At 37.4% G+C, this 20,848-nt stretch overlaps 1 protein-coding gene and 1 long non-coding RNA gene across 11 annotated transcripts in view; one reads left to right on the forward strand and one right to left on the reverse strand.

Annotated features, from left to right (window-relative positions):
* The window catches only part of KALRN (kalirin RhoGEF kinase), a 1,044,937-nt gene that overhangs the window by 478,841 nt on the left and 545,248 nt on the right, over positions 1-20,848 (forward strand). The gene's annotated exons all lie outside the window — the stretch shown is intronic.
* Positions 1-20,848, reverse strand: part of LOC141507233 (uncharacterized) — a 32,053-nt gene that overhangs the window by 291 nt on the left and 10,914 nt on the right. Inside the window, exons 2-6 of one of the 2 annotated variants that reach the window (XR_012474106.1) lie at positions 19,437-19,642; positions 15,875-15,987; positions 13,429-13,591; positions 12,707-12,793; positions 5,157-5,241 (exon numbers count right to left, since the gene is read on the reverse strand). This is a non-coding gene — a long non-coding RNA (uncharacterized LOC141507233). The remainder of the gene's footprint in view (positions 1-5,156; positions 5,242-12,706; positions 12,794-13,428; positions 13,592-15,874; positions 15,988-19,436; positions 19,643-20,848) is intronic. The other variant, XR_012474105.1, reaches the window with a different exon arrangement.

Here is a 20,848-nt window from a genome sequence, read left to right on the forward strand (position 1 = left end):
TGAAGAATTGAGAAAGCTGAGGCACTAGGACATGAACTGATTTGCCCAAATTTACAGAGGCAATGTCAAATTTGGAATTGAACCCAGTTTCTTTGATTCTTTAACCAGTCTTCTTTCCACTGTGCCAAGATGATCTCTAGAGTCCTTTTTCACTCAGAGTGATATTCCAATGATATTTCCGGTGATATTTCACTTTGTTAGAGTGATATTCCAATCCTCATTACATGCCATCTTCATTCTGGAACACTAAGTTAGGCAAGATATAATTATTTTCCCCCGTTTAAAATAAAACAGGAAAAACTCTCAGGTGTATGAGGTTAAGTGGATGGATAAAGGACATCCAGTAACTTAGTGGGATAACCTGGCTTCTTAACTCCCAGCTGAGCAAGTTATAATTCAATTTGATTTATAGACTGATAACCTCCCCCTCTTCTCATATTACCCTCTGACTTAGGTTTGTGTCTTTATTTCCCTCTCAAGGTTATTTGATTTTAGCATTTTTTTTGTCATTTTAACTTAACTTCATTAAATCTTAGAATATTGGAGCTGGAAAAGGACCTTTGAAATAATCTAGTTCATGTTTCTGATCTTATAGATGAGGAAAATGAAGCTTGGAAAGATTCACTAACTGGCTAAAGGTCACATTAAGTCATGGAGTCAATATCTGAACTCGGGTCCCAAATCCTAATTCCGTGACTCTCTATGATACCATATAATCTACCTAAGTACCTTACAATCTTCTGCTAGGTTCTGTGGGAGATAAAAAGATTTTGGTAGCATTCCTGCTCTCAAGAAGCTTATATTCTCATTTGGGAGTGAAGAAGTACTTGAATCAGATGGAGCTGTGTGTGATATGGTATAAGTAATGTTATTCCAATTCAGAAAAAGAGACAGCAGTATGTGTTGGGGCAGTCAGAAAAATAAGAATTCATTGGCATAGATGAACGTGAGTTGTGACTTACAATATGAGAAGGTTTTGGTTGTGGAAAGTAGGAGAAAGGTTTTCACTTCAAATGGCAGACATATCATGTAGAAATGCCTCAGAGGCAGGAATAAGTATATTTGAGGAATCATAGGAGAGGCTTAGCTCTCATAGTAGTCTCATAGCTAATAGGAAATTAGCTATACAAGTTGTGAAAGAAAGCCTTGAATGCTAGACACAGGACTTTGGACTTTGTTAATTGATGGAGGTGTTTTGAAGGTATTTTTTTGGGGGGGGGAGGAAGACGTTGAGATATAATGAAAGAAATATTTTAGGAAGATGACAGAGAGCATTGGAAGCAGGGAGCATCAGAAACAGTTGCAATTATTAGGAGTGAAGTCATGAGGACCTAGAATAGGATGGAGAAGGTATCATCTCATGTAAAAAAAAATTCAAGGTTTTTAGTGGATTGGGAGGTCAGTATAAGTCAACAAAAAGACAAAGGCTCCTTTAATCTTGGGCTGCATTGAGAAAGACATAAGGTGATGGTCCCCTTGTATCCTACCTTGATCAAACCACATGTAGAATATTGAGTTCAATTCAGGGTGCCCCATTTTAGGAACAACTTTGACAAAACTGAGTGTTGAAAAGAAGTCATCAAAATGGTAAGAGGATGAGTGATTATGTCAAATAAGGTCAATTGAAGAAACTGAGGACTTTGGTCTCTAGTAAATCAGTCAGGAATGAGTGATTTCAAGTATCTAAAGGACTGGAACAGGGATTCACCTTATTCTGCTTGGTTTCCTAAGCAGTAGGCAGAATGGGGTCCAGATACAGATTCGAAGTAAGAAAAAATTTCTTAAGGTTTAGGGCTGCCCCAAAGTAAAACAGGTGTCCCTGGGATTGCTCCACTTGCAGGGGGAAGAGGGTCTTCCAGTGAAGGCCATAGATGAGAAGTCATCGGGGGTATTGTAGAGAGAATTTCTCAAACTGAACAGTTTTGGGTACATTAGTAAATGTCTGAGTTCATAGAATCATAGATCAAAGATCTAGACCTTTAGAAGCCATTGAGTCTAGACCCCCTCATTTTACAGATGAGGAAACTGAGTCCCAGAAAAATGAGGTGTTTTTTCAGTCATTCAAGAAGTAAAAGGCAGAGCTCAAGCTCAAATGAAGTATTCTTTCAACTTTACCTCATATTGTACTTGTAAATTGAACAGATCTCAACTCTTGATCTTTCAGGAGAGAAGCAATCTGAGATTAGAATAAATCAAAGAAAGGTGAATAAGTAATGGATCCGATTGACCTTGACTACTTATGTATTTTGTGGATTGTCCACAGAGAGTTTAGCTTCTTTGCCAGGATTTTTTCCCCCTTTATCTTCTGAGTCTTTATAGATTCATGCAAAAGAAACTCATTTACATCTACATATGGAATCTTCTCTCCTTCCCAAGATGAGAGTTCTTAACTTAGTATCTGCAGACTCCTAAGGGGTAAAAGGATAGATTTCAATGGGTCCACAAATTTGAATAGGAAATAAATGCTTTTAATTTTCACTAACCTTTGGTTTCCTTTGAAATCTTTTGTATTTTACTTAAAAAAAATTTAAAAACATCAATCTGAGGAAGGGTCCATAGCAGAGACCTATGGTGAGGGGGCAGCAGATGAGGCAGGGCAGCAGATGAAGCAGAGCCGAGTCTCACCTCTGATTGGAAGGGTTGAGGCTGCCTCACCTGCCATTCCCTCACTGCAGGTCCTTGGCATAGACTTCACTAGATTGCCAAAGGGGTTCCTAATATGCAAATGAACCCCTACTCTCAGCATTAGACATGTGACTCTATGATCAGTTTTAACCATGGGACAAAAATCCTTCAAAAAGAGGCTTCCTAAATCTAAAAAAGAGATGATCCTTAATTTCATATTATCTGTATGGATAACTGAGAGTTGCTGGTACTTTAGAAACATTTTCTATATGAAATTTACTTTTGAATTTCTCCTGTTAAGGAGAATAAAAGGAGACAGGTGGAAATGTGCTGAGTGGAAGTAGTTTCTGTAACTGGAGGGGGGGGAGGAATGATTTAATATACTATAGCCAATTAGCTTGTTACAAGCCATCTCTTGGCCTCCCTGCTGCAACTGAATGTATGAAGGTTCTCAGATGCCTACTTAGCCTAATTAAGTTGAATCTTGTATATCTGGCTGCAGGGTGAGGACAATGAAATCCCAGAGATTGTTTAATCAAACTGCCAGGCACCTGTGTTTCATAAACATGGCTCACTACTTTTATAAACCAGAAGGCTTACAGGTTAGCTATGGGTAAGAATTCAGGGATGGTAGGATCTCAAATATGTGAGTGAGGAGAGTTTCATAATGTGCATGTTAATGAATGGGATTACTTGTCAAGACCCACTTTGTGCCCACTGAATTAAAGGTAATTAGTAACTCAAAGGAAAAACAAAGAATGGGTTCAAGTGGATTCAAATTTTGTGACTCCATGGAGACATTTCTCTTTTCTTAGATTACAAAAGCATTTTCAATTTCCCCTCTCCATTTCCCTACACAGTCAACAAACTGAAACTCTTGAGACACAAATTTGATCGTGTTACCCCATCTTCCCTTATTTAACAATCCTTAATAGCTCAATTGATTCTAGTATAGTATAAAATACAGAACACTTAGTTTGACATTTCAAATCCAACCTTATTGGAAACCCAACAGAAGTCAACAATAAGACAGAGACCATTTAATATTGGGCTATATTGAGAAGGACATGGGGATCAGAACAAGGAAGGCGATAGTTCCCTCGTACCTTGCTTTGATCAAACCACATGTAGAATGTTGTGTTCAATTCTGAATGCCCCATTTTAAGAACAACTCTGGCAAAAGTGAGCGTTGAGAAGACATTGTCCTCCACTTGTTCAATTGTGTCTCACTCTTTGGCACCCATTTGGGGTTTTCTTGGCAGAGATAGAGAGTGCTTTGCCATTTCCTTCTCCAGTTCATTTTACAGATGAGGAAACTGAGACAAATGGAGTTAAGTGACTTGCCCAGGGCCAAACAGTTAGTAAATATCTGAGATAAAATTTGCAGTCAGGTCTTCTTGACCAGACCAGTCACGTTATCCATTGTTATGTAGCTACCCACTAACCTTTCTTCTTATTTTATTTTACTTCTTCTGTACACTCTTCATTTGAGTCCAACTGACCTGGTAGCTATTCCCAATATTTAACATTCTGTCTCTGCCCCCCACCCCTACCCCATGGTTTTATGCCAGTACCCTCCATGTCTACATTGTGCTTCTCCTCACTACCAGCTAAGAATTTCTAGCTTCTTTCAAAGTCCCACTAAGGTGCCACAGAAGGTCTTTCCAAATCCCCTCAGTTGTTAGAGCTACTGATTTGCATTTCTTATTTCCTTTTGTATTTTATGCTCCACCTGCCACTAGAATGTGTATTACTTGAAGGGAAGTTTCTTCTTTATCTTTTCATTTCCATCTCCTAGCACCATCTTGCAGCTAAGTGCTTTAATGCTTGTTGAATTGAACTGTACTTTGCTTTAAGCTTTAGATGTTTTTCTGAAAATTTTCATTTAAATTGGACCTCATTTTCTCATTAAAGTGAACTACAATAGAAAGAATACCGCAGCTTTATTTTTTTGATTGATCAGTAGAGCATGATGATTTCTAATCCTTGACCTTTAAATTTCTTGCTCTCCCTAATTCAATCAATCAATCAATCATTAAACATTTTTAAGAGCCTACTGGTCTGCTGTGTGTTAGAAACCTTGCTATCACTGTGGGAAGAAGTAAAAGGCTGTCACTGCCCTAAAGGAATTTACAATCAAATAACATGCAAGCAAATATATATATATATACATATATATACATATATATATATATATAATTAAGCTATCTAGGATAGATAGGAAATGATTTGTAAGCAAATACTTTTGTGTGTCAACATAGTTTACATTTTTAAAAAATCCTGAGTAAAAATTTTTTTTAATAAAAATTTTTTAAAATTAATTTTCTTGGGGCAGCTAAGTGGCACAGTAGACAGAGCACCAGCCGTGGAATCAGAAGGACCTAAGTTCAAATCTGGCCTCAGACACTTAATAATTACCTAGTTGTGTGACCTTGGGCAAGTCACCTAATCCCACTGCCATGCAAAAGCTGAAAAAAAATTAATTTTCTCCCCATCAAATCACATTTTTACAAATTTGTATTCTTTTTTACCTAATTTTCTTTAAGTCAGTCATATATCTTCATGAGACTCCTAAAGTTGAGCTTCCAAGTAACTAACAAGGAGATGATGTCCAATCTGAAAAGACAAATATAGTTGCAAATTTAAATTGACACTATGACAAATCACAAATTATTAATCCTTCAAGAGCTTTAGTGACAATAAAGGAAGAAATCTCTGTTTCTCCAAAACAAAATTAAGATTTGTTATCCTTTGGCTTTTAAGCATAAAATGAGTTAGGATTTTGATTTTGTTATTAATATTTTGGGGTTTGTAACTTTAACTCGATATATCTTTCTCCCCCCCCCTTATTCCTCATAAAAAGACTTCCTCAATTCATTGGGAAAAAATATATCCAGCCTTCGGACAGGCTCTCAAAAATGCTAAATTCCTCAGAACCCCCAGAATCTTATCATTTTTGCCATTACTTCCTGCAACAAAGGTTTTTTCATGATCACTCTATGAACTGACTACAGCCATGTCCTCTGGAAAAGAAGGTGTGAATGGATGAAAGGGATGGTAATATTATTCAACACATTAAGTTTTTTAAAAGTCAGTTTAAGAAAATCATATATATATATATATATATACATATATATACATATGTATACACATACATACATACATACATGTATATTTGAAGTAGATGAGTCTCTAAAGAAAAACCAAAAACTACAAACTGGCTATATAATGGTTTTAGAATTAAGGTTGATTGCAGCATTACCTGTGACTTGCCAAGAATTCTTTGCTCAAATTATTGACATTCAGTTAAAAAATAAAATAAAACACTGAGTGCTTACTATGCGCAAGGTCCCTGATCAAAATCAAATAGTCCCTGACCTTGAGAAAATTTCAATCTAGCACGAGAGAGAAGATGTAGATACAAATAAACATAATATAAGGCAGAATGTGATATCTATAGGAGAGATAAAAGCAAAATGGTATGAGCATGAAGAAACAGGTAGGGAATTCAATGGATAGAGTACCAGACCTGGAATCACAAAGACTCATCTTTCTGAGTTCAAATCTGGTCTAAGACACTAGCTAACTCTATGACTGTTTGCCTCAGCTTCCTCATCTGTAAAATGAGTTAGAGAAAGGAAATAGCAACCTACTCCAGCATGTTTGCCAAGAAAACCCCAAATGCATTCTGAAAGAGCCATATAAAACTAAAATGACTGAACATCAAAAATGGAAGTTTATAAAGGAGTTTCTTCTTGCCTGAAGGAATCAGGGAAAGTTTCATGCAGAAGGTGAGACATAAGGAAATCCTTGAAAGACAGGTAGGATTTCACAGGTGGGACCCAAGATGGGGATACAGTATGGAAAGTTATGGAGATGGGAAAAACATGAAGTGTTTAGGATAAAAGTAGTTCACTGGATCGTAGTTCTAGGAATTAAAGGGACCTCAGAGGACATCAAGTTGTATATTCTACCCAACCACTCTTACTTTACAAATGAGGAAAATGAGACCCTGAGAGTTTAAATGATTTGCCCTAGACCATAAAATCAGTGTAAACAAGAACTGAGGGTGTGGGAAAGAAAATGAAAGTTAGGTTGGAATAATTTTGTGGAGAGCCTTGAATGAAAAAAAAATAAGGAGCTTTTAGATAAGAGGGGACCATAAAAGATTTTTGAACCAGGAGCCGGTATTTTTATTTCTTTTTGTTTTCTTTTTTCAACATTTATTCATCAAATTATTTTTAAAGAGTGGAAAATTTGATACATTTTATATAATTAGTTGTGATGATAAGCTCAATGGTGACAATTTCCTTATTAAAACTGTCTTTTAGCAGGATTACTCAACAATGACATATAGGGACAATTTATGTGGGGAGATAGGAAGCCACTGAAATATTCTGGGAGTAAGAAGTAATAAGAGTCTGGAATTTTGACAGGAACTAGGACAAATAGTAACTAAGACTTTGGAAGAAGAAGAAAATATGATTTCTAGTTATGATAGGCTAAGGGTTTCATTAGAAGAAATAAGAAAATCAGGAGGAAGTATTTGTAGAGGAAGATGAGTTCAGTTTTAAAAAAGTTTAGTTTGAGCAGTTTGCAGGATATGCCAAAAAGAGATGGACAGTGGGTGATTTGAAATAGGAACTGGAATTCAGGAAAGGATTGAGAATGATAATATGGAATTGAAAAATGGGGGTAGGGAGGAGGGTCTTTTGTAAACTTTGAGGATGATTCTATTATAAAGTATCCTTTATCCCTCTTCCTCTTTTGGTCGAGAAATAATAATAACAACAATAATCATAATAATTGTAATAATGAATTAGGCAATAATTTTACAGAAAATGTACAAAAACATGTCATTAATTAGGAGGCTTGGTAATGGGCAAGAACCTAATGAGGATCATAAACTGAAGACTCAACTAAGGCAATCACAAGTTGGCAAGATGGAGGCCATTTTTATTTTAATTCATAGGAGACTAAGAATCATAGAGGTTTGAGGACTCTTGATCTTTTATTTTAGAATTGAGTATTAAGTTGGAAAGACCATATGGGGTAGGTGTGTAGTTTTCATTCATACATTGTTTCAATTACCTTTAATCTTATGAATTATATATGAATTTGGATACTCTCCCTTACTGATCCTTGACAGTATTTTTGGCTCATGGAAAGAAGGGAAAGAATGTGTGGATGGTAGAATCAAGTGTCCCAGATTCAATAGTAGAGACAGAATAGGAAAGGCACATAATCAGTGGTCTCAGTATGGCAGAGCTCTAAACTTAAGGAACTAAGCTAAATCAGGGAGCAAAAAATATCATGCCCCTGCATGGTATTTTACATTAGAATTTAGCATTCATTAAGATTCAGATTACAATGAAAGTGAGGCCTGGACCAGAGCTTGATTCTTCTTGGTCAGTTCTATGAAGGGATGGGGTTCTTTGAGTTGGTATGTTCTTCAACCCACATTTTAAGGAATTTTCTAAGAGGAATTACCCTCATATAGGTATTGGATATGGGTATGGAAATACGTAAATTTCCCAAGGGGAAAAAGTGAAGAGGGAGAAGGCACAAACTTGGAGATTAAGCCTTGGAAAGTCAGAAGTAGCTATCACTACGGTGGGGTGTTGAGGTTCTGCCTCAGGTTTTCAAAATTTAGGGGACAACACTTATGGTTCAACAGGTATAAAAAAAATTGAACTACCTAGGGAGGACAATTACCCCAAACAGGAATCCATCAGATGACAGTTTCCTTCTATTTCTGTACCCTAGATGAGAGCTTTCCCAATTATGCTTTGTTTGGTCCTGCTCTCTTCCAGTTTGTAACCACTTGAACAGTAACACCAAGGTGTTTCTGACCCTGGGATTTGGTATACTTATCATAGATTCTTTCTTTCTATAGCCATGGTGTAGCTGCTGGCTACTTGAGTTCGGATCTACCTATGAGGAATCATTATTCAGACTCAGAAAAGCAAGAGTGGAGATAAAACAAAAATTTATTAAAAGCAGTTACAACACATAAGAAAATAGTAGGTAAAGAAAGACAGAGACAAAGGAGCAGTCAAGCTGAGCCTGACTGGGCCAGGGAGTCAGAGAAGGCTGACCCTAAGCAGAAGTCCCATCTAGATTTTTATAGGCTTGTCCTTATCCTGAGGGCAAAGGTAGATTCCACTGGACCTGGAATTAGATAGAGGATGAAGCCTAAGGAGATCAGGATACAAATTTTACATTAAACAATGAATCAATATGAGGGGATTTACATCAAGAATGGGAATCTCCACCCAATTTGACAAGATTAGCAGCCTTTAAGATTACAGATTTTGTTTCTGTTACAATCATAATTCTCTATATCTTTTCCATGGTAGTCAATTTACATCTCAAGAGTAGGTGTATCAATTTACATCTCCACCCAATTTCTACATTCATAATTCTCTACATCTTTTCTCTGCATCATTCCCCCCTCAAAATTATTTGGGACCCAGATTCTTTTGGGTCTTTCAGAGTCCATTTGGAGATGAATGCATTAGAATGAGGACTTCATTGAGGCAGGTTCCAGAGAATGATCAGCTGGCAAAGCTGACTGGCATCCTGCAGAGACTGGTCTTGGAGATATGCAGCTAGAGAAACAAAACTCAAGGGAAAAAATTGAGCAAACAAAGGCAGATCTAAACTCAAATAGCTAGTGGCTACAATGGGACCATATCTTTGATATCTTCTCCTCCTCAAAGAAACTTATGTTCCTAGGTTTTAAGCTTCTTTCCTAAGGATTCTTCTCCATCCCTATCCCCACCAACTTGTACTGGGCAAACGAATTACTACCTAAAACTGTTGGACAATATTTACATTATGAGGAACAAAGGCTGAGGTAGGAGGTAGGGTAATAATAAAATGAGAGAGAAAGACTAGTCTGCTAGAAACAAGAACTGAAGTATTATAGTGTCCTGGAAGGTAGCCGGTATTGATCATAGCAGAGAAGACAAGGAAGATGAGAAAAGAAAAGAATGCCTCAGGGTTTGGAGTTTAGCAGGTCACTGATGACCTTCAAGAAAACAGTTTTAGGTGACTGGTGATGTCAGAAACCAGATGGCAGGGGGTTGTGGAGTAAGTGGGTAGAGGCTGTAGGCGTAAACCATTTGGAGGAATTTGACAGTGGGAAAAAAGGAGGAAGATAGTATAGTAGCTAAAATGGGATATTAAAGTTGAAAGAAATGGATTTTTTTTTTAAATTTAGGATGGAGGAAACTTCAATATGTTTATAGAGAAGAAAAGAGATCAGTTTCAAGGGAAAAATTGAAGATACCCATTTGATTGGTGTGGAAAAGGTCCTGGAGAAGATGGGAGGTCATGGGTCCAAGAAAAGTAGATGGAGGAGGTATTCCTCTTTATATACAAATACATCTTGATGTTACAGGGAAGGGAAATTGATGGAAGGTTTCACATTACTGACAGCAAGCAGAAATTTGATCTGTTCATGAAGAAAAGGATGGATGGATCTTCAAATTTTTTGTACCCTTACTGGGTCTGACAGCAGTTTCCAAAGTTGAGCTCTGTATATATGCATACATAAACACACATGCATGTATGCTTACATACACATGTGCATCCCTTTACAATGCCCTCTAAAGGATCCACTAGAATGCTGCCATTTCTCATCCCCACCCAAAAGGGTCTAGCTTTAACTTTTGAAATTCTAACATTACCTGTTAAGACTAACAGGGTTATTGAGGAGCCCACATTACCCCCTTGTGACTTGGCATTTTTCCTGGGTCTCTGATTCAATTTGAAGCTTCAGTGCCTCCTAAAATATCCTCTAATTATTCTGTGGCAGCCCAAGAATGCATGGCATTAACCAAAGAGCTTCCTGTTGTGGTCCCAGAGCCTTAGCCAGAACCAGAGCTCCTGAGGAGACTCATTCCCTCTTTTTTGATTCATAGGATTCTCAATTTGGAGATTAGATATTATTTATTCCAGCATCTCATTTCATTTTTGAGGAAACTGAAGCCCAAAGAGGTAAAGTCCAAAGTCACACTTGTAGTAAGTGATGTCCCAAGCCTTATCGATATAGAAGAACTTACAACTATGGAGCCAACACTAGCCATTCTTCCACCTGGACTCTTGGCAGTGTCCAAATCTGCTATGGTTGCAGGGTAGACTAAAAGAGTCCATTAGAGAAGGGACAACTTTCTTCTCTTTTGGTGAGTTGGAGCTTGGTTAAGAGACCAGTGGGCAGGAAAGACTCATTCAAGTGAATAGCCACAGATGGAAGGAAGATACCTGGAGGGGAGTTCTTATGAAAGGTTTTCCCATAGAAATAATCTTTAGCTACAAGTAGCCATTTAATTTCTATGGAGCTTAAACAAGACACAGATCTGACTTCTTGCTATCTAGTCTAATTCCCTAATTAAAAAGAAAGGAAATTGAGGCAAACAGAGGTACAGTGATTCTCTTGGTACAGTGAGTTCAATCATTGTTCAGTCAAAACCCCAAATGGAGTTTTCTTGACAAAGATACAGGAATAGTTGGCCATTCCCTTTTCCAGCTCATTTTACAAAAGAGGAAACTGAGACAAACAGGGCTAAATGACTTGGCCAGAGTGCGACGTAGCTAAGGTCAGATTTGAGCTCAGGAAGATGAGTCTTCCTGACTCCAGGCTTGGAATGCTAACCTTGCCCCACGCTCTATCCCATGTTCTAACTCTTGATCTATTCTCAGCCAGATCTCCTACTATCAAGGCATTCATTTCATTGTAATTCATCAAAGGCAGATTCCAACATTCTAAAATCAAGACCTACCTGTGTAAGGTAGTCTCTGTCAATAATTATTCTCTTCCCTCTCCCTTGCTTCCCCACTAGCTCTTACTTTCTCTGTTAAATGCTTGGTTCTAGTACTTCAACCTGTTATTCAAGCTCTTTCTCTATGTTTTGGTCTTCCCTCTATTTCAGACTAATTGCATATATTGATTTTTCATACTTTACTGACTACTTAGAATTCTGACCCATTGCCATTTCTAACTTGCTTATGTGTATTTCAGTCAATAAACATTTTTAATATATATATAATATACACTCCAAATTTATGTTGAAACAATTTTAAACACTTTTTAAAGTTTTAAATTACAAATTTTATCCTTCCCTACCTTCCTGAGATGGTAAGCAGTGTTATACATGTGCAGTCATGTAAGGCATTTCCATATTAGTCATTTTGTATAAAAAGACTTAAATAAAACAAAAAGGATGAAAGAAAGTGGAAAAATAGCATGCCTCAGTCTGTATTCAAACAATAACAGCTTTCTCTGGAGGAAGATAGTGTGCTTCTTCATTAGTGCTTTGAATTATCTTGGATCATTATATTTTTGAGAATAGCTAAATCATTCCCAGCTCTTCATCATACATTATTGCACAATGTTCTCCTGGTTCTGCCCACTTAATTTTGTATCAGTTCATCCAAATCTTTCCAGAGTTTTCTGAAATTTTTCTGCTTGTCATTTCTTATAGCTCAATAATATTACATCACAATCACATACCATAACTTGTTTAACCATTCCTCGGTTGATGGGCATCACTTTGATTCACAATTCTTAGTCATAACTTTAAAGAACTGCTATAAAATTAATAAATATTTTTTATTATTATTTACTATATACTATGCCAAGCTCTGGGTGTATAAATACAAACAATTGCCCCGCCTTCAAGGAGCTCAGTGTAATGGGGGATACAATAAATAAACATTTGCACACACTACATGCAGGAAAAAATGGGAAATAATTAGAAGGAAAACACTAGATTTAAGAGGGTTGATATCCTTCCTATAGAAGATGGAATTTTACTTGGAACTTGAAAGAAGCAAAGATGAGGAGGAATATCTTTCCAAATATGAGGGACAGCCAGGGAAAATGCCAGGGCAGAGAGATGGAGTGTCACAGCTTGAAGGCCGAAGTCACTATTACCTATGATCCCAGTCCTGTCCTATAACCACTATCCAGTGCTCACTTAACTGTTTCTCAGGCTAATCCCTTTAAGTTCTATATTCTTCAATAAATTGCAGCCCAGCCAACACACATAGATATACTAATACATAAATTGCCTACCTTCAGCCAGACCTGTGGCTATCACAAGACAGTTCTTTGCAATTCATCTGAGGCTGATTCATACTTCTTCTTTGACATTTCCTGGGACTGAGTAAAAGGAATGAAAATGGGTTCATATATTTTTCAGTGAATGTAGTAGGAACACTGAGTTTGTCACATTGGGTGTGGGTGACTGTAATTTGGCAGTACCAGGTGAGGAATTGGGCCTGGAGATATGGGAGGGAGATTGTTATGGATCAGAGCAAGTAAGGGAGTTTGGAATGGTTTTGGCAAAAGTCAGGATGCAAGTAATGGGTCAGAAGTCCAACAAGGCTAGACTAGAACTAGAACACAAATTCCCCAGGACAGAGAAAATCTGAGGATTCAAAGTTCATGTTCACAATCCCTTTCTTCCTTGCCAAGGTAGGGAATGTGGGCATGGATATCTAAATAATGCTGGACTTGGCTGAAATATTGGTGAGTTTTGATGAAATTTTTAACCTTCTTTTTGTTTTTTAATCATAAAGGATGACTCTCTAGCTGGGCTAGAAGGATATATTCAGAATTGAAGGTGATATAAAAATGAGATTTGTTGTTGTTGTTGAGTCATTTTTAACTATTTCTGGCTCTTCATGACCTCATTTGGAGCTTTCTTGACAAAGATACTAGAGCAGTTTGCCGTTTCCCTCTCCAGTTCATTTTACAGAAGAAGAAATGGAGACAAAGAAGGTTAAGTGACTTACCTAGAGTCACACAAGGAATAAGAGTCTGAGGACATATTTGAACTCAGGAAAATGAGTCTTCATGTGTTTAGGAGGATCACTTTATCCACTTGAAGGATGAAGGGTTAAGTTGAGATCTTCCCTATCAGCCATTATGGTCCAAGGAAAAGGAACTTTCCTAGCACTGAAATGAAGCATGATTGATCAAGGCATTTTGTAGAAGAGGGAGTGCTTGGGAACATTCCTAGCAAACATGTTTTGGGGTCCATACCTGGGGACTTGGTCCATCCCTGGGTATTTACCTTAAGACAATGGAGAAAGTGATTGTGCTCAGGATCTGAGAGTGTTTTGGCTGAAACTCCCCATATCACTGAGTTCAGTATTATAAACCCTTGGATCTGGGCCACTTTTGTGTGAATACTATAAAGGTCTTGCTTGGGAAAGTGGGTTTTAGAAGTTACCACTTTTGTAGAGGACACTCTGCTGAAGTGACTTTGCCAATTGAAACCCTGGAGGCTATGTTGTTGATTCAACTTCTCCAGCCAGTCAGATTGCCAGGCATAGGAACCTTCTTGATTGAGTGATTTTTTCTTTACCTCTTACCCTTCCTTTCCTTTATCTATGCAGATGTTTTTCTTCATATAAGTCATATATGTAAGTGTATATCTTTTGGGCTATAAGTATGTTAATCTTGTGTTAAAAGTCATATGTGCAATTGTATATAATCTTGGCTTATAAGTATACTAATAATTAAATTCTCATTTAAAGACTTAAGACAGAGTGAACATGTCATTGTGGGACAGATTCTAGCTGACCAGATTGAAAGTCTATGCAGCACATTACCCTTTCTGTTATACCACTGCACCAAGATAGCAGCAGTAAAGTAAATAAATGAATGAATGAATAAATAAGTTCGTATGAATATTCAGGCACTGAGACAAATACCAGAATTGAAGGAATAGGACAATTTGTATGTGTCAGTGACCATGAAGGTATGTTGTGCTCCCTATTGCCATCCTGATATGACTGAGGATTCTCCTTCATTGGTCTCTCCAGCTGCTGCCTCTGTTCCTCTTTTTTGAGAGGAATTTTCTTTTCCCACTAAGTTCAGGAGGAAAGGAATTAAAAATGGTAAAGATCCTTAACTCAGATACTAACCCAGATGTTCAGACTTCTCCTTTCCCCAATCCCCATTGCTGCTGATTCACTCATTCACTCTCCCTCACTCTTTTTCCCTCTCTCATTTTTCTTTTTCCCCCTCTTCTTTCCTCCCCTTCATCTCTTCTCTCTCCACCTCTCCCTCTTTCTTCCTCTAACTCACCAGGGGTGACTGGTGGCACAAAGGACAGAGTGTTGAGCCTAGAATGAAGAAGAATAAATTGAAATCTGATCTTAGATACTAATTCTGTGACCCTGAGCAAGTCACTTAATATGTTTGCCTCATTTTCTTCAATTGTAAAATGGGGATAATTGTAGCACCTATCTTACAGGGTTTATTGTAAAGATCAAATGAGATAATATGTGAAAAAGTGCTTAACCTGTCACATAGTAGAGACACTATAGAAAGGCTTATTTCTTTGCCTCTTCTCTCCTTTGGAAATTTCTCCAATTGCCTTTTTGTTGTTGTTGTTGTTGCTGTTGTTGTTTTTGCAAGGCAAACGGGGTTAAGTGGCTTGCCCAAGGCCACATGGCTAGGTAATTATGAAGTGGCTGAGACTAGATTTGAACCAGGTACTCCTGACTCCAGGGCTGGTGCTCTATCCACTGTGCCACCTAGCCGCCCCTCCAATTGCCTTTCTCCACTAGATTTGAGCAATGACATGTTTAGATTACCAATGCAGTAATTAACTATGATTAACAGTCTCCAGCTTACGAGACAAAACAAATTGAAAGGTATGTCTTTAAGAAGCAGAGCTGCTTTCCATCCCAAGAAATATGCCTTCTCTGAAGCTGGGGAGGGAAGGGGGGAAAAAGAAGGCAGAGAAGAGAATCACCATCTTGGACCTTGCCCTCTAGAAAGGTTTCAGCAAAGCAGAGTACATCCAGATAGACCTTGGACCCTAGAGTCCAGAACTGGAAACCTCATTGGTCCTGTCTTGCTTCTATAGACATGGCTCTCTATAGCTATATATCCCCTACTACTATTTCTGACACACTCCACTGTTTCCCTTTCCCATCATCTATTAGGAAAAGAGGGATTAGTTAGCAGTGAGTCCTACCCTACTCCTCAGCAAAGGAATGCTGGGGGGTGATTTCTGTTTCAAATCAACAGACATCCATCTTGTCATGATTTTGGCAACATGCAGACATTGTTACATATAAAGTGGGACAATAATAATAATAATATTTGTGCCATTTACTTCACAGAGTTGTTGTGAGATTAAAAGAGAAAATGCATATGAAGTTTTTTTGGTAAATCATAAATCACTCTATAAATGTGAGCTATTATTATGTCTTGGCTACTTACCGACTTCACTATTTGTGATCCCTGCAAGCTCAATATGCTTCATGTACAAAGTCTGGGTGTGTAAGGCCAAACAGCTTACTTAATTGCTGATAGTTACTCAGAATCCTCCAGTTCTAAAAAAAAGAGGGGACAACATTTCTTGGGAATATATTTCCATGAAACATTATAAGCATAGACCTCAACCTCAAAGGAAAATTTTTAAAAGTTCTCCCAAACTCAGATAAATCATAGACTTAGTGTTAGAACTTCAAAGGAATCTTTGTCAGCATCCAAAGATTCTTAACCTTTATTTTGTGAGTGTCATGGTCCCCTTTGGCAGACTGCTGAAGTCTATTAACATCTACAAATTGATGCTTACATTCATAGAATTATATCCATAATAAATTTCAGTTAGAGGTTTCTGAAAGTTAAAATGTCTTTTTTTTTCCCTCCCATTTAAGTACCTGGAGCCCCTGAAATTCAGTACTGTCTAGCCTAATCCTCTCACTGTACATTATGGAAGGTGAAGTCCAGGAAGGCCTAAGGTCACACAGGTAGGAAGTAACAAAGGCAAATTCCACAACCATCACTCTTTCCTCTGTACTCAAGGTCACACAACAAGTAAATTGTATTTTTGTTTAGTCTCTTCATGACCCCTTTTTGGGGCTTTCTTGACAAAGATACTGGAATGATTTGACATTTCCTTCTCCAGCTCATTTTATAAATGAGGAAACTGAGTCAAATGGGGTTAAGTGAGTAAATTGTATACACCCAACTGATTTCTCTGATCCTAGTTCTGACTATGCTTCCAGACATACCCCAGTCTTCCCAGGACTTTGGGTCCAGAGCTGGCTAGCTTATCTCAAATACTTACAGCTCTTTTAAAGCTGTGCACAGATTTTCTTTAATTTCAGCATGCAGAGACAGATCTGGATAGACAGTCATTTTCATGGCAGGTTTAATAATTTTCAGAGTGGTTACTAGAGGAAGTGCCCTAGGCTGACTCCACTAGTATAGACAGAGGCCCTCCTATCTTACCTTATCATTGCCTTACACTTCTCCCACCTCCTTCATCTCTTCCATCCCTGCCAGTGATAGATTGCTTTCACATTGTTTGACCTACTGAAGGAGCAGATACAACCCAATTGTTATAAATCAGCTGCCCCCAATTGCCCCCTCCCCACCCTATGGATTGTGAGGACAGAAGATGGAAGTTTCATTTAAAGCTTGTCTCATCTTATAGCTTCTGTAGTAAATTTTTTAAGCTCAAAAAAGTCTGGACTCCAGATGTGACTCTCTCTCTGGGTCTGGATATTTTCAGGTGAGATCAACAGGTTTATGCATAGGTGTTAGCCTAACTAAAGACTGACTGGTTCTTTAACAATGACAGGATGCTCTCTAGCTTATGGGACTCTTGCAGAGAGGTAAATATTATCTATAATAATAATATTAAACTTTAGGTTTTATCTTCCTATTGTAGCTATCACTGTTTTTTTCACAATATGAGGTCTTTTCTTTTGAGTTGATTTTGAATATCTTTCACAAAACTTCAAAGAGCTGCATGTGAATAAACCACAGTCCATCACCTGATTTTAAAAAAAATTCTGTTCAGCCAAGAACCATCATGAAAAAATGTAGCTTAGGTTAGTGCTAAAGGTGAGAGTATGCACTGAGATGTATGTAGGAGTCAAGACATCTAAGTTCTAGTAGTTCCAACAATAATAACAGTGATGAACATTTATTAAGATAAATATTCATCACTGTTATTATTGTTGTGCTAAGTATTGGGAATATAAATAGAAGACAGTTTCTGCCTTCAAAAAGCGTATATTCTGAGCACTGCCACTACTTAGCTAAGCAACAAATCATTTCATCTCTTAGGGACCTCAGTTTCCCCATTTATGAAATGAGAGCATTAGACTCAATGACCTTTTAGCTCAGGAGTTTTTCATCTTTTTTGACTGTTGGATCATTTTGGCAGTCTGGGAAGGCCTACAAACCTCTTCTCAAAGAACACACAGAATTATAAAAGAAATGAATTTTTATATATATATATATACACATATGTATTTTTTCTCATCTAAATCTACAGCCTTCCTGAAATTTATCTATTGGTCCCTTGGGTATTTATGGACCCCAGGTAAAGTATCCCTGTTTCAGATCCTCTTCATTTTTATATCCCTGTAAGTCTGAGATCCTATGTCCTCTGGAGTGGTACCCAGCTTATCTGTTCTGCTCTGGGACAGACATGCCATTCTTTTTGCAATATGTTGTTTAGAGTGAACTTTGTTCCATCTCCATTGTGAAACAAATATTTCAATGATTTCTATACATAAGAGAATGATGGAGATTATATTGCAATAATACAGATGAAATTTAAATGTCTGTCATTTGAACATCCCCCCTCCCCCATAGAGCCAAGCTGTTAAGCATTTACCAATACACCTCTTCATTTAAACTTTAAATGATTTGGCTATGGCCATAAGACTGGTAAATGTGGTAGATGGAATCAAAATTTTAACCTTTCTAGGCTTTGTGTCCTGAACTACTCCCCCTCCCCCAATATATCATACTATCTCTCAGGATGAAGAGGCAATGTGGTATTGTTGGAAAGTAGGGTTGGATTTAGAGGAGATTGCCTCTGATGCCTACCTCTAATGTGACCTTTCTATGGCTCAATGATTTCTAATGCCCTTACAACTCTAAATCCTATGAGATCAGCAGATCCACATGTAATCTTAGAGTAAGAGAGCTATTAATAGCATCAAAGATGAAATAAGTCATCCTATCCAATCCCCTGCCCCTAGATACCTCCACTATCCCCTATTTCTAAATGGCTATTATTCCATTTTTAAAATTTTAAAAATTATTTTATTTTTATTTTTTGGAATAAAACATTTCCAGAAAGTATGATGCCGCATTACCTCCTCAAGCCCCTCTCCTAGCTTCCTTTAAATCTTCTAAATAGGAAATCCTTCCTCATTCTCTTAATATACCTGACATCCATCCATTCTTATGTGTCATTTGACTTTATAGAAATTTTATTAAGAAGGCAGCATTCTGACATGGAAAGAAGACTTGTGTAGGAATTGGAATCTCTTGGTTACAGTTTTAAGTTCATCTCTACTACTGGGATTTAGGAAAATTACTTTCCCTTTTTGAGTTTCAATTAATCAATAAATATTTATTATTTGCCAACCTCAGTATTAAGTGCTTGGAGGGATCAGGGAGGGGGTACAAAAAGGGAAAAAAAAACAGTCTATGCTCTTAAAGAATTCCCATCCTAATAAAGAAGACATGTAAATAACTAGATATATACTACAAGATATATAGAGTAGATGGAAGATTAATTTCAGAGAGGAAGTCACTAGCAATTGAGGGAACCAGGAAAAGCTTGCTGCACAATGTGGTATTTGAGCTGAGTCTTGAATGATGCCAAAGAAACTGAGAGGCAGAGGGAAGGAGGAAGGGATGGGAGATAGAATGTCATTTGGAAGGATCCCTATGTAGATTTGTGCATGGACTGGGGCAAAATATAAGGAGACTAGAAGCAGGTGGTGAATGGCAAGCAGAGATTTCTCACCTATGAAATGAAGGACTAAGAGCTTCCTTCCAGTTTGAACATTCGGAGATTGTTTTCTAGCCAGGAAAAGGAGATGCGATGAACTGATTCACTTTTATTACCATTCCCTTGGTCTTAAATTACAGTTGTTATATCCATGATGGCACCAGTCCCAAGGATCATTCAGAAAGATGTATCCTTCATGATGGAGTTAAAACATTTGCTGGCTTTTCCCAAGAGGAACAAAAAAGGAAAATTGTTCAAGTTGTTAAGCCTGTTGGTGAATCTAAGTTCCATACAATGACAAGCATTCAGAATTACTCTGGCACACTCTTTGAGAACCACTGATCTAATGAAATGATGTGAGGAAGGTCCTTTGCAAAACATAAAGCATTATATAAACGTGATTTGCTTTTATTATCTGTATTCTTGGCTTGCAAGGGCAGAAGGACAGTCTGGGATTCTCTTCTTAAATCTGAGTGAAATCACTGGGAACCTTTATAATTCAGGTTCATTCCCTATACTAGGTGTAAAATCTTTAGCACAGGAATAGTCCCAAGTTAGCCTATAGATTTGGCAGCTGAACATTCAAGAGAAAATGGTAAACTTAATTGAAATGATCAATACTATCAACACTATCAACATAATGGTGTCAGAGTTTCTGTTATGGGGTCTATAGTCCAAAGGACAAAATCTTTGCTTTTATCTTCAAGATCCAAATTAAAACTATTAATTTTTACTTTTGAAAAAAAAAGGAATAGAACTGTAGCCTAAAGGCAAGAACTGACTTTTTGATAAGTGCTTAAGGCAGGTGTACTTTTAAGTAAAATCCAATTTCATTTTGTATAGGCAGGTGGCCCCTTTTCAGGGTTTTTTTTTTTTTTTTTTGTATTTCCAAGTGGCAAATGTGAGACAAGGGTAAAACAGCAGGGACTCTGTCAGACTTCTGATACTTGGGCAATAGGGTCTTGGGGAAGGAACAATTAAGAAGAATTCCAATGCAAACAATTCCAGTGAAAAATGCGGTTTAGTTCGAGAGGAAAACTGATGGAGTCTTAATGCAGATCAAAGCATACTTTTTTTACTTTCTGTATTTTTTGAGTGTTTTTTTCCCTTTTACAACATGACTAATATGGTAATATGTTTTGCATGATTGAACATGTATAAACCATTACAAATTGCTTACTGACTCCAGGACGTGGAAGGAGAGAAAGGAAGAGAAAAGATTTGGAACTTGAATTTTTTTTAAATGATGCTAAAATTGTCTTTACATCTAACTGGGGGGGGATAAAATATTAATTTTAAAAATATTTTTAAAAAAGACCCTTCAAAGAATATTGGAAGGGCAGGAGGCATGGGTCATAGAAGTACAAGATTTAAAGCTGGAAGGGTTGTTTAAATCTCTCTTTTGGAAATAAGAAAAAAAATCATGT

The sequence above is a fragment of the Macrotis lagotis genome, chromosome 1 (assembly GCF_037893015.1).
Source record: "Macrotis lagotis isolate mMagLag1 chromosome 1, bilby.v1.9.chrom.fasta, whole genome shotgun sequence".
Lineage (NCBI taxonomy): Eukaryota > Metazoa > Chordata > Mammalia > Peramelemorphia > Peramelidae > Macrotis > Macrotis lagotis.